Source organism: Bemisia tabaci, chromosome 9 (genome assembly GCF_918797505.1).
Source record: "Bemisia tabaci chromosome 9, PGI_BMITA_v3".
Taxonomy (NCBI): domain Eukaryota; kingdom Metazoa; phylum Arthropoda; class Insecta; order Hemiptera; family Aleyrodidae; genus Bemisia; species Bemisia tabaci.
Genome location: NC_092801.1, coordinates 28624600 through 28644480, shown reverse-complemented (window position 1 = coordinate 28644480; position 19881 = coordinate 28624600). Strand labels below are relative to the sequence as shown.

Sequence of the window (19881 nt, the reverse complement as noted above, 5' to 3'; positions counted from 1 at the left end):
CATCAAAACACAGCATTTTGGCGACTATAGAGCTCTATTGCGGCTGGCTGCAACGGGTTTTGCAGGACCAGAACTCGATTTTAGGAATCAGGATGAAAAGTTCTGTTAGTAAAGTGAGTTCTGCCTTATGAGACAGATGAGACATTTTCCCCGCATCAAAGGTTACTCCTTTGCTACATACTATCCAAAAGCGACGAAACGCTCCGCTCCGTTTCGTTTCATCTGTCTTAGCACGAAGTTTGAAATAAAAATTACAAATTGTTCATTCGATTCTTATTGGTCCAATCGCTCCCGGCCAGAGAGAGGATACATAAGAGTCGGGTATGAAAATGTTGTCATCTTTTTTGGTCGTTCTTTAATCGAAGCGGGCATACAAGAGCGCAAAACGTCCTCTGAGGGTTGAGTCGCGTAGCGGCGAGGGGGCATAGCCCCCTAGTTGTCAATGAAAAGGCAGCATTTCACTTCACAAAAAGCCTGTCACTTGTGTGCTCATTTTCGAAAGCACGTCACTGCTTGCAAGAAAAAATTGATTGACATATACCGCCGTATTCAACACTCAAAAAATGAAACAAAAAACCATTCTCTCCAATGCAATGTCTATGCATTTTTGAATCTACGTCAATGCTTGAAAGGAAAAGCTGATAGACGTACCGCCGTATCTCATACTTAGGAAAAAAGAAAAAAAAATCCACTGCAATTTGTAATGTTTCAAAATTTCTGATTCTGTTTCTATTTTTCAAATTGAAATGAACCAAAATTTCTCCTTGAAATTTTCTGTTTTCAGATTATTGAATAAGAAAAATAATAATTCTTAAAAATATCGAAGAAACCCATATAAATACTCGTGTTAAATAGTACACCATAGGTGGATATTTCAAACGCCGCAGTCAGAATTACGCATTTTGTTAGGTTAGTATTAGCTAGATTGAACCGGTTATGTTCCCAACGATCTAAATGCCAGATAAGAAAAACTAAGGTCAATCTTATCATCCCAAAAAGCCTCTCCATACAGAAATTTAAAATTTAAAGGCTGCTTGAAAAAACTGGCAATTGCGACCCTCTTACGAAGAAATAAAATACTCGTAAAAAGAGTTCACTCCTCTTTCAGACTGATTCACAATCTTGTCAAGTAAGGTGTTCAAACATTTCCTTTTTCAAAACATGCACTCAATCGAATTGGCTCCATCGTTTTTCGAAGTTAAGTTTCGATTTTCAACCTAATGCCATTCATTTGCAAACAAAACTTTATTTTTGAGAAAAACAGTGATGTTAATGTATGTACATCACTAATTCCTCAGCGCACAAAATACTCAATGTCATATGGTTCAGTGGTGTGGCGTGCTTTGCGATGTATCGATTGAGCTGTCATTTAAATCTATGGAAAAGGATCGATAAACAGGGTGTTCGCAGCGAACGCCTTAATAATCGATTCTTTACCATAGCTACAAATGAGGAAATATCGATAATCGATCATTCACGCCACGCCACTGATATGGTTAAACGAAACGAAACTCCCCCAAAACTTCAGAATAATTTCAATTAAGCTCTAACTGTGTTTCGTATCATAAAAAATATCAATAATATTTTTCAATTTCAATTTTTTTAGGACCCGACAGAAATTGGCGCTGCCGTCATTTTTTACAAGGCCACCAGCAGGAGAGCAATTCTACAATATAAATACAGTCATGAACGTTTTATTTGTAAAACGTGTGATAAAAAATTTCACAAAGTACCAGAGAGAGTGGAAAGTAAGTGTATTTAACGAGTTCTGATTATTGAATTTGTGATATTTAATGCACGAAACTTCATTTTTAGTTTTTACTGCTTAAATGTCATGAATGTCACTGTCATGATAGTTGGGTAGCTATGTTATCAGTGGCGTGGCGTGAATTGCGATGTATCGATTGTTATACCATTTAAACCTATAGAAAAGGATCGATAAACAGGGAACATCTTAATAATCGATTCTTTACCATAGGTTTAAATGGCATAACAATCGATTTATCGCAAAGCACGCCGCGACATACTGCTATGTTTACTACTTTATAACTTTTTTTGGTCGGATGAAACTCTTACGATTTGTAAAAAGAAATATTCACACTATTTCCAGAAACTTTTTCATTACAAGAAATTTGAAAATGCTTGAGTGTTCTTACGGCGCCGGCGTTTCTCTTAAGCGACTTCGAGTTACGCTTGTAACGCGTGTAGAGATGAAGCGATGCAGGGCTTGTTGCGTCGTTCTTGTTTGAAGGCGTTTTATCGGCGTCTGATTAAAGGTATGATCGTGGAGAGTGTTGTTCCTTGTTCGAGACGACAGTCAATCGAAAAAACCTGAAATTCTGCGCTCTATTTGTCTGACGTCATTTTCGCAGGGATAGTAAATGCAAGAATCAAGATGGCAGATCCGCTGTCGCAGTTTAAAATTGCGCGTAAATTCAGTTGGCGCGGACTCGCCTTTAGTTACCGTGTGACGTGCATCAAGAGGATACGAGATGCGACCACCATTGCTTATCCGTCTTGCTTCGAAAAAAACAGTATTTCGATTGTCAGTTTTCCTTTTTTCCCTACCTCGCTATACCTCTAGATAGAGATGCTCTTCCCATAAAAAAACCGTGCTGTCGCGCTGAGGAAAACGCAGTATCATCCACGAGGCTTTGCCAAATTTCGTTTGAAAAACAATGCATTTTCAAGGATATGTGGACCGCGAAAAGCAGCAAGGAACCAAGCCACATCAGCCATTGCCAAATTTAATCGGGCAATGTAATTTTTTACATGAAAACGCTTCTGCTTATTTTCGTACAAATTTCAGTGTATTTTTTGCATAGAACAAAGCAAATTCTTTAAAATTTTCAAAGGAATCCGCACAAACGTTCCCTTGTAAAAAAATAAAGTGCCAGGTTAAATCAGGCAAAAGCCGGTAAGGTTTGGTACCTTTCTGCTTAACGAGGTCCATTTGTAAATATTTCTCGGAAATATTTTTCGGGGGATTCCGTTCAAAATTCGATCTAAAATTTCAAATAAAAATATGCATAACTTTCTTCATAAGCTCATTTATAAATAAGCCGTAGAGTACTAATAGTATCATGTGCCTAAAGTTCGTTTGAAAATAGAGCATGTTTCCTTTTTCGACACAACTCGTTTCACTGGAACTTAACTGTGCTGAGGAAGAACTCAGCATGAGCCATCAGACATTGTCAAATTTCCTACGAGAAATCAAGAATTTTCAGGAAAATTTGTGAATATTTTTTTTTCCGATTCTTCAAAGGATTTCGATCATAATCTTCTCTCAAAAGCCTGAAAATTCCAAGTAAAACTATTCATAATTTTCTTCATAAATAAATATTTTCTGAGAGGAGATTTGGCAACATTCAAATGCTTATACGCTGGTTTCCCTGAACACGACAACCTAAGCGTATAGAGTGACAACAGACAACGAAGCTTGGACTCCTGAAGTCCTGAAGGAAGGAACACCCCTAATGAAGGTTAATAAGAAGTGCTCTGGAGTATGGAACTAAGCGCAGCAATTGACGGAGGTGTTCCCAATTTTCGTTCGAAAAACAATGGGTTTTCAGGAACATTTTTGAATATTTCTCAAAACTATTTTTCGGAGGAATGTTATGAAAGGGTGAAAATATACATTTCCCCTCAACTTTGCATTTCCCTTTACTTAGAACTTCACTATTGCATTACTGTGCTAAGAAAGAACGTCGTATAAGCCATCAGGCGTTGCCATATTTCCTGCGACAAATCATGTATTTTCCAGAAAATTTGTAAATATTTTTCTCCCGAGTTTTCATAGGATTTCGTTCTTAATTTGGTGTAAAAAGTCTGAAAATTCAAAAAAAAAAAATTCATAACATCGTAATTGATTAGCCAGCCAAATTTGGCAATAAAATCTGATACTAGTAACTTCCTTCAAAGATTCATATTTTCTGAGAGGAAATTTGGCAACATTCAAATGTTCATATGTCGTTTTTCCCTATAACGTGGCAGCATGAGCGTGGGAAGTGACGACAGACAGAAAATTCCAAGGAAAACAATTTATAACTAGAGTCCCTTTATACTGAGAGTCAAGACAACACCCCCTCATGGAGTCACAAACGGGAATAAAGATTACAGAAATTGAACTTTTTTGTAATCTTTGATCTGCTCATTCTCAAATTCCTTTCTCTGGTCCTTCTCTCATTCCGTTTGTTCCTTGCCGAACCCGTAATTCCCTGATCTATTCCAGATTATAATCTTTGGAATCGGTGAAAATGTAGTCTTTATTCCCGTTTATGACACTGTGAAGGCCTAAAATACGGGAACCAATCAGCAATGGATTCAAATTGTCTTGACTCTCAGTATAAAGGGACTCTAGGCAGCATGAGCGTGGAGACTGGAGAGTGACAACAGACAACGGAGCCTGGACTCCTGGAGTCCTGAAGGAAGGAACACCCCTAATGAAGGTTAATAAGAAGTGCTCTGGAGTCTGGAGCCGAGCGCGGTTACTTACGGAGGCTGCAGGCCCGAGATGCTGATGTCTCATTATTTTCTAGTGTCACGTTCCGGTCGTCCTCCGAATCTTTTCCTTTCTCCTTCCTCGAGACACCACTCCCCCTCCTCCACCCGTCGGCGACTCTCTTGAGGAATCATTTGACAATCGGTTCCCAACGGCAATCATCGCGATACTTTCGCAGCGAGTCCCGCTTGCGCATTGCGCTTAAAGTGCCTCCTCGGTCTCCGATCCGAGTCAAAACACTCGGCGACTTAATATTCTTCCTCTTTTCCGCTGCGTTGCCGCATCTCGAGAACACGGAAAAAATGGAATGGAGATGCTGCATTTGTGAGGGATTTGCGATTTGATTGCCATTATCATTTTTTCATTGTAAAATCTACATTGAAACAAGTCGGACACTTTTTTAACTACAAAATTGTAAAATCAACAATCCATTTTTTCCGGGAACCTCCACGACCCTCGTAATGGATATGTTGCATGTGTGAGGGATTTGCGATTTTACGACTGATTCTTACGTAAAAGTTTGCGAGAAACACGATGGTGCCACTGGTTTTCTCTGAAAACGACTCCCAAGCTCAAAAAAGCTCTCAAGTTGAGGCCAAAATGGAGGGGATATCCCACGCTATCCTGAGAGTCCACCTCTACATCAAGACAAACTCTCCATGCAAGGATAGGGAGCAAATACATTGACAGGGCTGCCGCTTTATTTGGGGATTCCAAAACTGAAAACACGGCATTACTGCTAATGCATTTGCTCCCTATCTATGCACGGAGAGTTTGTTTTGATGTAGAGGTGGACTCTCAGGATAGCGTGGGATATCCCCTCCATTTTGGCCTCAACTTGAGAGCTTTTTTGAGCTTGGGAGTTGATTTCAGAGAAAACCAGTGGCACCATCGTGTTTCTCGCGAACTTTTACGTAAGAATCAGTCGTAAAATCGCAAATCCCTCACACATGCAACATCTCTATTGCTGATTCAACAGTTTTGTATCGATCCTTCTTTAATGGTTTAAATGACAGATCAATTGATATATCGCAAAACACGCCACACCTCTGAGCTCTGCCTTTAAAGGTTCGCGGAAAAAATGGATTGTTGATTTAACAATTTTGTGGTTGAAAAAGTGTCCGACATGTTTCGATGTAGATTTTACAATGGAAAAATGATAATTTAACCACCCCTGGGATTAAATTAGCTTTCCATTTTTGTAAAGTGTACATTTGAAACATGTCGGACAAATTTTTTTACTACGAAATTGTTGAATCAGCAATCCATTTTTTCCCTCTAACCTTTAAAGGCAGAGTTCACTGGGGTGGCGTGTTTAGCTATACATCGATTGTTTTACATTTAAACCTATAGAAAAGAATTGATAGACAGGGTGTTCGCAACGAACACCTTAATAATCGATTCTTTATCATAGCACAGACATTATCCACGCATTTTGGATGCGAAAATCAAGCGCTCAACTATTCGACCTCCGAACTCAGCCGTCGTAAGGAAAAACGCCGTATGAACATTCGAGAGTTGCCAAATTTCCTTCGATAAAATATTTATTTTTGACGGAATGTATGAATATATTTCCTTGAAATTTTCAGGAATTTGAATAGAAATTGCCAGAAAAATATCTTAAAAATTAGAAGAAAAAAATGCATACATTTATCAGGAAATTCGACAACGCTTGAAAGTTCATATGGCGTTTTACTTCAGCATGACAGAACTGGACAAGTGATGTGGTATCATGCGGAGTAGAATGAAAATCAAGCGATGCGAGCATAATGCTGCATCGTCGATTAAAACGTCGATAATTTGAAAGAAGAAATGAGCCAGGGCTTTTCTTCACAACTTCATGAGATCAAACCACGTACCAAATTTCGGCGGGGTCCGGGGTTCAAATAGTTGCGCGCTTGATTTCCGCATTCAACGATATGAGTATAATGCCTACATTCATCACAGTCGGTGAAAAGCTAAGATTTTCCCTCAATTCCGCGTGATACCACATCACATACTCATGTCGCGATTCCGCTAGGTGTTCGTGGGCGAATTTTGGCGCGCGAATGAGTCGATCAGTGGACGGCCCTACACAAAATAGAACGCAACACCGCTCTCCAAGCAGTCATCAAATTCCTAGCAAACATCCAGCGGAATCACTCCTTTAGTTCGGGGCTTGTATCGTTGCATGCGGAAATCATAGCATTCGAGCTCCGGACTTTGCTAGAATTTGGTATGTGGTTTGGTATCATGTAATAATGAAAAGCTTTAGCTTTTCTCTTTTTCCAAATTATCGACGTTTTAGAATGCAGGCTTTACACCCGCATCGTTCGATTTTCCTTCAATTCCGCGAGATACCACATCACATACCGACGGTGTAAGTCGGCAATCACATAACGCGGTTTGCGACGTCGCACACTTCTTGTCATACTTTATTTTTTATACAGAAAACTACTCAACGGCAATTCTTTAAAATTGCCGTGATCTGTTCTCTCTGTGTGAAGATAAACTTCAAGGCATGATGTCAATTTGTTCTCCTTTAAGAAAATAACAGAGAGGCGGAGATTCTCAGACACCGCAAAGGAGATATGTGATTGCGGACTTACGCCGTCCATACCTAGTTCGGGGCTCGAATAATTGCGTGCTAGATCTCCACATCCAACGAAGTGAGGATAATGCCATCGTCCATATACGCTAGTAATTTGAGGAAAGTGAAAAGCTAAAATTTTCCTTCATTTTGGTGTGATACCACAGTGCATACCCACTCTGGAGCATGGCCGGAACAAATAGGCCGTCGAAGATGCTACCTGAGGCACCAAATCTTAGACCTTGTCTCCACGGGACTTTTTCATGGGATTTGTCAAACTTTCTGGTTTTATTCGAATAATAATCGAATATTCAATTTCACAAATAATCAATTGTGGTGCGATAATCTTTACGTCGATTATTCGATCAATGAAGTGTAATTATTCGACCAATCCTGGAATGAGGTAGCGACTAGCGTGCGAAAAAATGCCCTTGTGAACCCGCATGCATTGATGCACGCTGGCGCCAGTGTCCCGTGCCGCCCTCGCGCGGCGGAAGCTGCAACCCTCGATCGCTGTCTGGCCGGCGTTTTCTCGGCGAATTCAGTCCCCCGTGGGTTGGTTCTCGCGCCGGTCTTATCGCGAGCTTGGACCATATTTTTTGACGATCTCGCGGTTTCTTTTTTGTCAACTCGACGTTCGATCTCCAGGAGGTTGTTCCAACGTAATCCTCCATCATTTTCGGGTTTTAAGACACGTGGCGAGAGTGGAGTTTACCCGTGTATTTAGGGGGAAATTGTTTCAAAGTAGCGACAGGAAGCTAAGAGAAGAGTCTAATTTTGGAATGGCAAAATTCAAGGATCTTACAGTCTCTCTATCTCTGATTGTTGCCTAATCGTTGAACAGTAAAAGTTTGTGGTCAACCTTCCTGCGTAATTAAAATAATTAGAAAAGTGTAGTTTCTTGATCACAATATCTACTTATCTCTGCTACTTATTGAAAAATAACTTTGAAGTATTGCTTTTTCTCACGTGATTTTTCTGTAAAACTTGCAGCATTTTCCATAACTTCAACAAGTATCATAATCTGTACTTGTTTCTCGAAACGTGAGCCAAACCGTACAGATCATTTCGCGAGGACGGCGTTTTAGTGAAGTGTTTTTGTTTCGTGTGAGAATCTTGACCGGTTCCGTTGAGTTGAGTCATTTCAGTGGACATAATCACAAGGCTCAAGATTCATTGAGTGATTAACATGCAAATATAAAAGCTGAGAATTTGAAGTTTGAATAATTTGGTGAGTTTTCTTTATGTTGTATTACTGTAATCGTACAATTCTATCATTGAAGATCAATTAAAACTAATGTGCAAGAAATGGTTCATGAATGTTCACCTAAACTAATGTTTACCAAAATGGTAAACAGTACAAAAATATATTGAAAAGTGCGAAAATGCACCGCCTAGTGACGTCATCTAGCGGCTTTTCTCATTTAAACACATGCATTTTAGCAGATTAGATAATTTTCTCATATCTTTTCAAATAATTGTTCAAGTCATGAACCACGGGTATCTTCGTGTTCAGTTCACTCAGTAGTTTCCACTCAAACACGAAATTCATCAAATTTCCGACACTTGCAAATTCTCTATTTGCCGACGGTGTCAGGTTTGTATCTCTATCACTTCTGCAGTCGGCTTTCACTTCGAGGAGCTGATCTGCTGAAAACTCACATGTTATCAATTTACATTAATGTGTTTTCTTCCTTGGTCAAATATTTGAACGAAATCGCCGGGATTATGTATGTGCACTCACTGAGCAGTGTCCTTTCACATTGTTACATCCATCTCTGCTCATTGACGTTTAAAAATGCACCAATATTTACGGTGCTGGTAAAACTGTACCGATATCATACTTCTGGTGCTATACTTATATTATGCTTGTAGGTACTATACTTATACTGTGCTTGTACTTAACTAAGATTTTTCTGTTCACGGAACACGAGTCGGATCAAGAGACCTTCATTCATTCGTGTCCCTGTAATACACAATTGAAAGGGACACCTCCACATCAAAACAATTGACGTTCTCACCCTTCTCAATCCCTTGCTTCCACCCGCTTTTCACTCGGTCCAAACTGCGGAATCCGTCAGAGCAAGTGATCGCTATCCGCAGTGATAGTTGTCACACCTCCAAGCAAAAGATGACATCCTTGAATTGGACAGGGTCAAGCAGAAAGGAACCAAGCCACATATCAGCTATTGCTAAAAACTGGGCTATTTAATTTTTTACAAGAGAACTTTTCTGCGGGTTCCTTTAAATTTTAAGGAATTTGCTTCTTACTATGCAGAAAATTCACTGTTTGCATGGACATCCGCGCAACCGATTTAATGTAATAAATTAAATCGCCCGATTTAATTTGGCAATAGCGGAGGTGGCTTGGTTCCTTTCTGCTGAACGCGTTCCAATTTGCATTAGGTTTTGATGCGAAGAATCGGAAAAATATTTTTCTTCTGAATTTTGCATTCGATTGAATCGGCACTGTGCGTGTCCCAAGAGAGGAAAAATATCGATGGCTAAAGTGCAAAACCACGTACCTCCATTGTTGTGTTTCGAAATTTCCGGTCCTAATTTAGTCTTTCGCCGAGGAACAAGTCAACTGCATCGATTGAAATTTATACAGAATGTGCTCATAGGTAAACATTTTAAATTATTAGAAGATATCAAGCGTCATCCTACTGTAACATGTTTGTGTCAAGTAATAATTGGCAAATTGTCACTTTTAAAATGGTCATCATCGTCGGATGAACTCAACCTCCTTGTTTTAAAGTCAAACTATATACTCTTGAAAATGTGGTCTGAATGTCCTTCTTCGCACACGTCACAAAGATTACATGGATTATCCTTTCATTATTTCTCTTAACCGTACATATGAAAGTTTAATACCTACATAAGTGCTTCAATCATTTAACTCCTTGAGTTATACGACTCACTGCTTCGAAAAGGAGCATAAAATATACCTCAATAAGAATTTGTTGCATAAGTACTTGCCTTGTTTGTAACAGGTCTCGTATCCTTGGCATTTTTTATTCAGGCATCAATGCCTCTATTGCGAATACACGTCTCTATAAGCATAGATTAAATTGTGAGATTGAGAGTGAGAATCGAGAGACTACACTTTTAATTAATCCTTCAAAAATTAAAAAAACGAGTGAAACTTTCTTTGAGTGCCTGAGTTTTACGACTGAAGGATATTAATTAGAGAGTTTGAATAATACGTTGATAAACAGGGTGATTTCACTTGTTTGTTCCACAATTTACCTGTCGGATATTTTCATATTTTTCTTTGGGGTCATTTTCCTTATATATAATAAAGCATCCCTATAAATCATCCTCCAAAATCTTGAAAAAGATGATCAAAAGAAAGAAGATGATCAAAAGAAAGAAGATCATCAAAATGATTTACTCATCTCCAGACTGAAATTTAGAATTTTCCAAAATGATTCACCTAAAAGTTAGAATTCGAGATTTATGAATCGCAACCAAAATGCATCGCCCCAAAAACTGAAGATCCACCTTAAGCTCCTCTTCAAGTATGACTGCGCCTTTATGTCGTCCCAAGGTATACTTCCGTGCTAAGGATAAACGCCGTATAAACCTTCAGGTGTTACCAAATATCCTTTGATAAAACGCGCATTTCCTGGTAAATTTTTGAATATTTTCCTCCCAATTTTTCAGATTATTTAGTTAGCGATTTTACCTAACTTCCTGCAAATTTCAAGGAAAAATATTCATAACTTTCCCAAAATAAATAAACATTTCATCGAAGGAAATTTGGCAACTCTCGATCGTTCATACGGCGTTCTTCCTTATACACGGAGAAAAAAACCTCGTGCGTAGGACCGGAAGTTTAGGTCATATGGATCTCTGAAGTTTTCGGATTGAGCATCTGAACACTTTAGGTCTAGCTGTCGAGGTTCGGATCACACATCTGGAACTTCAGTTCTTACATCTGAAGTACTTCGGTTTTCACATCCGAAAGACTTCGGTTCTCACATCCGAAAAACTTCGGTTCTCATATCTGAAGTACTTCAGATGTAAGAACTGAGGTTTCAGATGTGTAATCCGAACTTCGACAGCTAGACCTAAAGTGTTCAGATGCTCAATCCGAAAACTTCAGAGATCCATATGACCTAAACTTCGGGTCCTACGCACGAGGTTTTTTTCTCTGTGTAGCACGGCAGCATATTATACAAAACACCCTGCGTGCAACACAAATTACCACGTCAATCACTCAAGGACCAGGGCAACACCCTGTAACAACCCCCAAGAGCGAGCCCCACCCCCGCCCCGCTGCAACATTTGCAAGGTAGGCGAATCCGGGGACGAGAAGAAAGTTTAGTCTAACAACCTTTTAATTGCAGCCCCGAGTGATTTTTTCTCAACTCCGGCGCGGACGTGTTTTTCTCGAGAGCGCGAGTGTCTGGAAATTAGCGCCCCTCCCATGTTTAAAGTATTTAGCACAAAGCTCATAATGAAAGGAAGAAAGAGAGAAGGAGAATTAGTCACCGGAGAGGGAGGATGCCGAGGCAGGTATTTCATTCCGCGAGAGGAGAGAGGAGAGAGGTGGGAGCTCTTCAAGCCTCGGATCATAGTGTTATTAATGAGCGAGCCTGTTGCCAGCGGAATTATGCCTCGCACTTGGTATTCAATCCGCGCGAGGTTCCTCCGGTTGATACTGTGATAACGTCGTTCCCCGGGTGAAGGAACGTAAGTCCATTTCAACGTTGCAAAATTGAGTCGAAAAATTCGATTGCTTACAAAAATGTACGTCTACTCCAAACTTTATCCAATTTTTGCATCCGATTTTTGCACGTCGTTCCGCGGACGAAGAAATGTAAGTCCATTCCACGGTTGCAAAATTGACGTGAACGATTCGATTTTTTACAAGAATGTATGTGTGCAATTTTTGTCCAAAATTTTTCCGATTTTTGCACGTCGTTTCTCGGACGAAGGAACGTAACAAAACGTTGCAAAATTGACTCGAAAAATTCGATTGTTTACAAGAATGTACGTGTGCAATTTTTCTCCAAGCTTTTTCCGATTTTTGCATCCGATTTTTGACGTGAAAAATTCGATTTTTCACAAGAATGTATATATATATAAAGTCGCTTTATAACGCACTCTGGCGTTCTACGACACCCAAGCGCCACATATGCCTGTCTTCCCAGAGGTTATCGGGCAACTGACACCGCAACATCTCTTTGTCAACGCCCTGCCGCCAACCCTTTACGGGACGTCCCCGTCGCCTCTTCCCAGGTGGTACCCAATCCAAAACTTGTTTGGGCAACCTCTCCTCCGACATTCTTTGCACATGTCCATACCAGCATAACTGCCTGGACATGACGTCGTGCACGATATCTTTCTCAACCTTCATCACCTGGCGAATTCTCTCATTACGGACACGGTCCCGTCTCGAAATGCCGGCAGATCGCCGCCAAAAATCCATTTCAGTTGCCCTCAACATTTCTTGCGTTCTTTTCGTCAAAGGCCACACTTCACTACCATAGAGCACGATACTTTTAACGATGGCGTCATATATCCGGTGCTTGTTTGCCTTTGAGATGCTCTGATCCCAGAGCACCCCGTTCAGCATCGCGATGGCTCTCCTGCCCTGGATGATCCTGTCCTTAATTGCTCTATCCATCCTTCCATCCTGATCGAGCCAAACACCGAGATACTTATACTCGTCACACTCTTCGATGCGCCGTCCATCCTCAAGCTCTATGCTTTGCCGTTGATGCGCTGCTCCCACGACCAGCTTCTCTGTCTTGGACACACTAACGTCCATGCCCCATTTCCGATATTCTTCGACCAACTTCCGCGTCATGTAATCTGCATCTTCCTCATCTTGAGCTACAACGATCTGGTCATCGGCAAAGCATAGAGTATAAAGGGTCTGCCCATCAAGGAGTGGAACGCCCATTCCTGCAACCTTCTTTTTCCATTCCTCTAAAACGTGCTCTAGGTATACCTTAAATAGTGTTGGTGACAAACAACAGCCTTGTTTTAGCCCTTTTGTGACGAAAAAACCTCCGGACAACTCTCCACGACATTTAATTTTTGCTATCGTCCCGTTATAAAATGATTTAATTGCCCCCACAAGTCCTTTGCTAAAACCCCTTTTTTCCAAGGCTTCCCAAAGCTTCACTAACGGCACGCTGTCATAAGCTTTCTGAAGATCCACAAACACCAAGTGCAGCTCCTGGCTGACCGCCCTTTTCTTCTCGATGACCTGGGTAATGGTGAACAAATGGTCGACGGTAGACCTACCGGCTCTAAAACCAGCCTGTTCTTCGGCTTCCTGGCCGCTCCAAACCTCTTCGACCTTTGCCTTGAGAATTTTACCGTAGACCTTGCTCAAGGTTCCTGTGACCGATATACCTCTGTAGTTGTCGCAATCTTGCTTACTACCTTTCTTATGACTGGGAGTAATCCAAGATTCCTTCCAATCCTTTGGTATTTCGGAACCATGCAAACAGTCTTGCATAAGTTTCCTCAGATGTTCAAATAGTTTACCGGTACCACATTTTATCAACTCCGCCGGTATACCCCCAGGTCCAGGAGCTCTGCGAGTTTTCAACTCCCTCACAGCCTTCACTACATCTTGGAGCTGGATCTCCACGTTGGAATCTTCTTTAGTGCTTATGACTTCGCCTTGAAACTCGGGTCGCCTCTCCGTTAATAAATCTTTAAAATAGTCCTCCATCTTGTCAATTGGTATCGGAGATATGATGTCGCGCATTTTATTCCGTCGCAACCCTTTGATCACTTTCCAGCCTTCCGTACTTTTCCGGCCTCCAAGGTAGGTATTTATCTTCATGCAGCTTTCTTCCCAAGCCTCATTTTTCTTCCGAGTGATTACCCGACGGACTCTTGCTTGAGCCTGTCTGTACATGATTTTATCATCCAACTTTTGGGAAGAGAGAAACTGATGATACCTATTCCTTTTCACATTTATTTCCTCCTCTACCTCCGCATCCCACCAGTACGGTTTTCTGTTATCATTTTTTTGATCAGAAACCCCCAGGGCCTCCGCTGCCGCCGAGTGAACGCAATTCTTAATGAATTCATACCGCTCTTCCGTACTGCCATCGCATGCATCTCCTAACTTTTCATCCAGGCGCTTTGCGTACAGAGCCTTGACACTCGGGTGCTTTAGGCTATCGATGTTGTACTGAACTTGATGTACGCGTTGTCGCTCCGGTTGTTGATTGTCGCCTTGATCGTTCTGCGACACACGAGCGGGAAAGGCTACATCCGCTCTGAGGAAATAGTGGTCACTACCGCAGGAGAGTCCTCTACATACCCTCACCTGCTGGATCTTCAGGTTTGTTACCTGTTTAACGAGCACGTAGTCAATGATGGATCTTAAGCCGCGGGTAGGTTGGACCCAAGTATATTTGTGAATATCCTTGTGTTGGTAGAACCCGTTCAATACTTTTAATTCCCTCTGCTCGCAAACGTCGATAATGCGGCTTCCGTTGTCGTTCACTGTAACTTCACCGAACGGGCCAACGATTTTACTGTTAACCCGGGATCCCGTTCTTCCATTTAGATCTCCCAACACAAGGACTTCTCTCCCAGGTCCTACCTTCACTACCTCCTCGTCCAGTTCTTCAAAAAACTGATCCTTAAGTGCGATGGTAGCATCATCATTGACCCCGTATACCCCCAAAACAGTGACTCTGTGACCGTGCATAGTTAGGTTCATCTTAATCATGCGAGCGTTGATGGCTTCCCAGTTCTTAATATTTTTTCGAAATTTTTTGCGGATCAGAATTGCGACACCCTGCTGTGCACGCTGATGTTTTGGCACTCCACTGTAGAATAAATCATAGTCCCCAAGGCTCTCTGATCCGTGGCCTTTTTTCTTCGTTTCCGTTATTACCGCCACGTCGATCCCGTTGTTCTTTATCTCCGATACCACTTCCGTCAGTTTCTTGGAAATGCCTTGCACATTCCAAGTACCAAAAGCGAGGGTCGTTTTCCGTAATCTAAGTCGAAGAGTCCGTTTGTTTCCATGGTTACCGAGGCATATGTTATTGGGTTTTTTGACATTGTACATTTTTTCCGAGGATCGGGGAGTCAGCCCGATGCCCCAACCCCCAACCTGGAGGACCAGGGTTTGATTTCGGAGTTACCTCTCCTAGACAGGTTGCTTTCACTACAGCTAAGAGCCCTGTCTACCCACCCCCTTTGAGGCAGGGGCTACCAGCTGGGGTCCGCAGGATTGCTAAACCTGTGACAGTACAGTCCCCCATACGGTTTAAGAATGTACCTGTGCAATTTTTCTCCAAACATTTTGCGATTTTTGCACGTCGTTCCGCGGACGAAGGACCGTAAGTCCATTCCAAGGTTGCAAAATTGACTCGAACAATTGGATGTCTTACAAGAATGTACCTGTGAAATTTTTGATCAAAATTATCTGATTTTAGTACGAGATCAGAGGAAAAATCAGGGGAATTTTCAGCTAGAAATGTCCATAATTCTCTGCGATTTGCTAGGGTAAATTTGGCAACATTGAAATATAATTACGTTCTTTCGTGGGGGGGGAGGGGGCGACGACAAAATATATGCAGTGTTGCTTACTTCCGTATCTTGTCTATTGATCCATTCCTGTGTGCGCAATATGTTTATCGTTTCCGTGAAATTTTCATGATAAAATTGTCGTTTCCTGGACGAAAGAACGTAAATCTGTTCCAAAGTTGCAAAATTGACTGGAACAATTACATTTTTTACAATAATTTACCTGAAAAATTTTTGTTCAACATTTTTCTGATATTTGCATTAGATGAAAAATCAGTGACTTTTTCAGTTGGAAATGCCTGAGAATCTACTTATAAAATCGCCATTTCTGCCGTGCTCAATAAAAACTCCGTGAAAGCATTCAAATGTTGCCTCTCTGAAAATATTTGATTTTGAAGAAAAATATGAGTATTCTTTTTTTTTGGAAATTTTCAGAATTTTCAGATCAAATTAAGAACGAATTCCTCTAAAAATTGGGGGTAAAATATTTAAAAATTTTATTGAAAATTCATGATTTTCGAAGGAAATTTGGCAACGCCTGGTGGCTCATCTAAACAGCATCTTAAAAAGGGCAAGTTTAGTCAACCTTGAGTAAAATTCAGCATTGAAAGTTTGAAGGGTCACCGATAGGGATAACAATTATTTATGACCGCAAAAGATACAAATTATTGAGGAAAATATTTTCCGAGTTTTGGGAATTTGAAGGTAGGCTCGCTTATACCTTTCCTTAAAAATGTCAAAATCATAGAGTTTTTTCCTTCCTTATTTGTATTTTTTGTAGTGGCAAATTATTAAAATTTCTAGTCAAGATCTATTCTCGAAGTCAAGCTGATTAATATGACCCTAATTCTGTAAAAACTGTTTTTTTCTGCAATGCCACGTTAAAGGGCTCGTTAAACTTCGAATAAAAACCGCGTCAAAATGCCAAACGTACCTGAAGAAACTGTTGCTTTCTACAAGTTTTGAACGGTTGATATGTTTTCGAGTGGCCCAGAGAGATGCGGCTAAGCGCAGAAAAACGCCTTCAAATGATCGGTTATACTTAACCGTCACTCCGGAGCTGGTATAGTTGTATCACCAAAACTGGCCGTATCCGGCCTCGTGTTCATAGGACTGATACGTTAGTCAAAAGAAAGCAAGTGACATTTTGGGCAAATGAGTTCCAAAGAAGTCTTGGAATTACCTTGCCGCACCCTGAAATAAATTCAAAGCCGAGAAAATTTATTTGAGTAGGTAAAATGAGAAAAATATTTTCAAGTTTTTTTTAAAATCATAGAATTTATCTTGCGTATTTGTATTCTGTACTTTTCGCAGCATCAAGCCAATCGTTTTGAAATACTAAAGTATGTTTTTACAGAGAATTCTTTCCGATAAAAGCAATGAATTATTTTGTCTAAAATTAGGCTGACGATCAGAATTTCAATCTCAGTTAGAATATCTGTTGACATATTCAACATCAGGCCCGCCACAAGGGGGGGGGGGGGGGGATACTGGGTCCTTGGTACCGGGGCCCGGGCCCTGGAGGGGCCCGTGACGCAGGTGACAAACCACTACGAATTCATGTATAACCCTTGTCTCGAAGGGAAAAGTGAGCAAATTACCCTAAAAATTCCGCAAAAGGTGAATAAAGTTTCAAAAACACGCTAGGGCACTATAAAATTTGTCTTACTTTTTTAGAGATTTTCAAGATTTTGAGTATATGTAGAATGATATTTTTAGTAACTGTGTTTCATTTTCTTCCGTTGTCGGATGCTAAGAGGCTCCTTTCTGGGCATCCTCGACTTCAATGGCTTAACTCCCTTGCCATAGACGTACGAAAGGGGAGTCCAGGGGGGCCCGGCTCCCCATAGAATTGAAAATTATCATCTGCCCCCTCAAAAAAAAATTTATAGATGTTTTGAATGCAACAATTCGAAAGTTTTTGGTGTGAAAGTAAACAAAAAGGCGTAATTATTCTGCAAAAATTGATGGAAAATCTCCATCATAAGAGCTTCATAATGCGTCCAAATAGATTTAAAATTTCAAAAATTTCCCGGGGGAGGCCCCGCGGACCCCCCCCCCCCCCTCTGTGCTAGGGGCGTGGGCCAGAAAATTGGTACCAGGGCCCGAGATGGGATGTGTCGGGCCTGTTCAACATAATGCTAGATTTTACCAATTGCTCGCGGCACATCGATTTTGAAGGGGTCACTCCGTAGTCTGTCAAGAATATATTATTCAACACAGGTTTTTATGGAGGAAACCCGGTGTTGCTAATCTACTGGATTCGTCTCTGATTTGACCACTTGTGTACCAAAGTTAATTGATAACAAAACTTGCAGTCCCAGCTCTTGATAACCCCGTGAGTTCCCCGTAATTTCACCGTGTTCCCGTTATTTTTATCAGGTTCATTTTCCTCAAAACCTTGTATACCTATCGTAGCACCCCAACCACTTGACGTAGCGGGCGCACGCCCTCAACGCGAGCTCGGAACGGGCGCCGCGCGATAACCGGGCTGCAAATTGCCGCGTCACTTTATTAACCCGAAAGAAGTAAATACCCGAACGAAGCTCTCAGGGCCCCGGGGCGCAAAGGAGATGTTGCATGTGTGAGGGATTTGCGATTTGACTGTTGTTTCTTATGTAAAAGTTCGCGAGAAACACGATGGTGCCACTGGTTTTCTCTGAAATCATCTCCCAAGCTCAAAAACAGCTCTCAAGTTGAGGCCAAAATGGAGGGGATATCCCACCCTACCCTGAGAGTCCACCTCTACATCAAGGCAAACTCTCCATGCAAAGATAGGGAGAAAACACATTGACAGGGCTGCCACTTTCTTTGAGGACTCCAAAACTGAAAACACGGCAACCCTGGGAATGTATTTGCTCCCTATCTTTGCATGGAGAGTTTGTTTTGATGTAGAGGTGGACTCTCAGGGTAGGGCGGGATATCCCCACCATTTTGGCCTCACTTTGAGAGCTTTTTTTGCGCTTGGGAGTGGATTTCAGAGAAATCCAGCGGCACCATCGTGTTTCTCGCGATGTTTTACACAAGAATCAATGGTCAAATCGCAAATCCCTCACACATGCAACATCTCCGTTGATGACAAAACTTGGAGTCCTAGCTCTTGATAACCCCGTGAGTTCCATGTAATTTCACCCTGCATGTTCCCGTTATTTTTATCAGGTTCATTTCCCTTAAAACCTTGTAGGTATCGTAGCACCCCCAACCACTTGACGTAGCGGCACGAGAGGGCGCACGCCCTCGACGCGAGCTCGGAACGGGCGCCGCGATAAACGGGCTGCAAATTGCCGCGTCACTTTATAAACCCGAAAGAAGTAAATACCCGAACGAGGCTCTGGAGGGCCCCGGGGCGCAATTGGAGACGACTGTCTAGACGCGGCGCGGATCCTGCGCCACTCATAAGTCGCATTAAAATAATATTTATTTTCGCGACGTCACCGTAACCTTATTTATCGCGTAATTTATACAGGTGTAGCGGCTCCGGCGAGCACCCGCATCGCGGTGCTTTAATGACGATTCGGAGCGGTGAGGCTCGCGCCGCACTGTGTACGAAACTGAGAGTTTTTAGGCCCGAACTGCCGTCCTAAGGAAAATCACACTGGAAAAAAAACATACTGGAAAAAAAAACACAGCGGAAAAAAAAACAAATTGGAAAAAAAAACACATTGGAAAAAAAACACATTGGAAAAAAAACACACTGGAAAAAAAACACACTTGAAAAAAAAACACACTGGAAAAAACACACTGGAAAAAAAACACACTGAAAAAAAACACTGAAAAAAAAAACACACTGGGAAAAAAAACACACTGGAAAAAAAAACACTCTGGAAATAAAACACACTGGAAAAAAACACACTGGAAAAAATACACACTGGAAAAAAAACACACTGGAAAAAAACACACTGGAAAAAACACACTGGAAAAAAACACTGGAAAAAAACATAATGGATAAAAAACACACTGGAAAAAAAACACGTCGGATCTAGAGTCCAGACTCTTGAAAACTTTGACAAGGAAAAATACTCTTGACTCAATCGGATTTTTGCTTGAATCAAAACGAAATCCGCTTAAATTAAGAGGCTTGGTTCTTGATTTAAGCTAGATTCTGATTGAATCCAAAGTACTTTTTCTTGTCGATGTTTTTAAGAGTCTGGACTCCAGATCCAATGTGTTTTTTTTTTTCCAGTGCACCGTATGAACATGCGACGGTTACCAAATTTCCTTCGATAAGATTTTGGTTTTTGAGGAGAGTTTTGAATATTTTTCCAAAGAATTTGTCATAAGCTTTAGGTAAAAT

At 41.2% G+C, this 19881-nt stretch overlaps 1 protein-coding gene across 1 annotated transcript in view; it reads left to right on the top strand.

Annotated features, from left to right (window-relative positions):
- The first annotated feature begins 7624 nt into the window (after positions 1-7624).
- Positions 7625-19881, top strand: part of LOC140225495 (LHFPL tetraspan subfamily member 6 protein-like) — a 468185-nt gene continuing 455928 nt past the window's right edge. The window contains exon 1 of the mRNA XM_072304600.1: positions 7625-8301. The gene's annotated coding sequence lies outside the window, so the exon portion shown is untranslated. The remainder of the gene's footprint in view (positions 8302-19881) is intronic.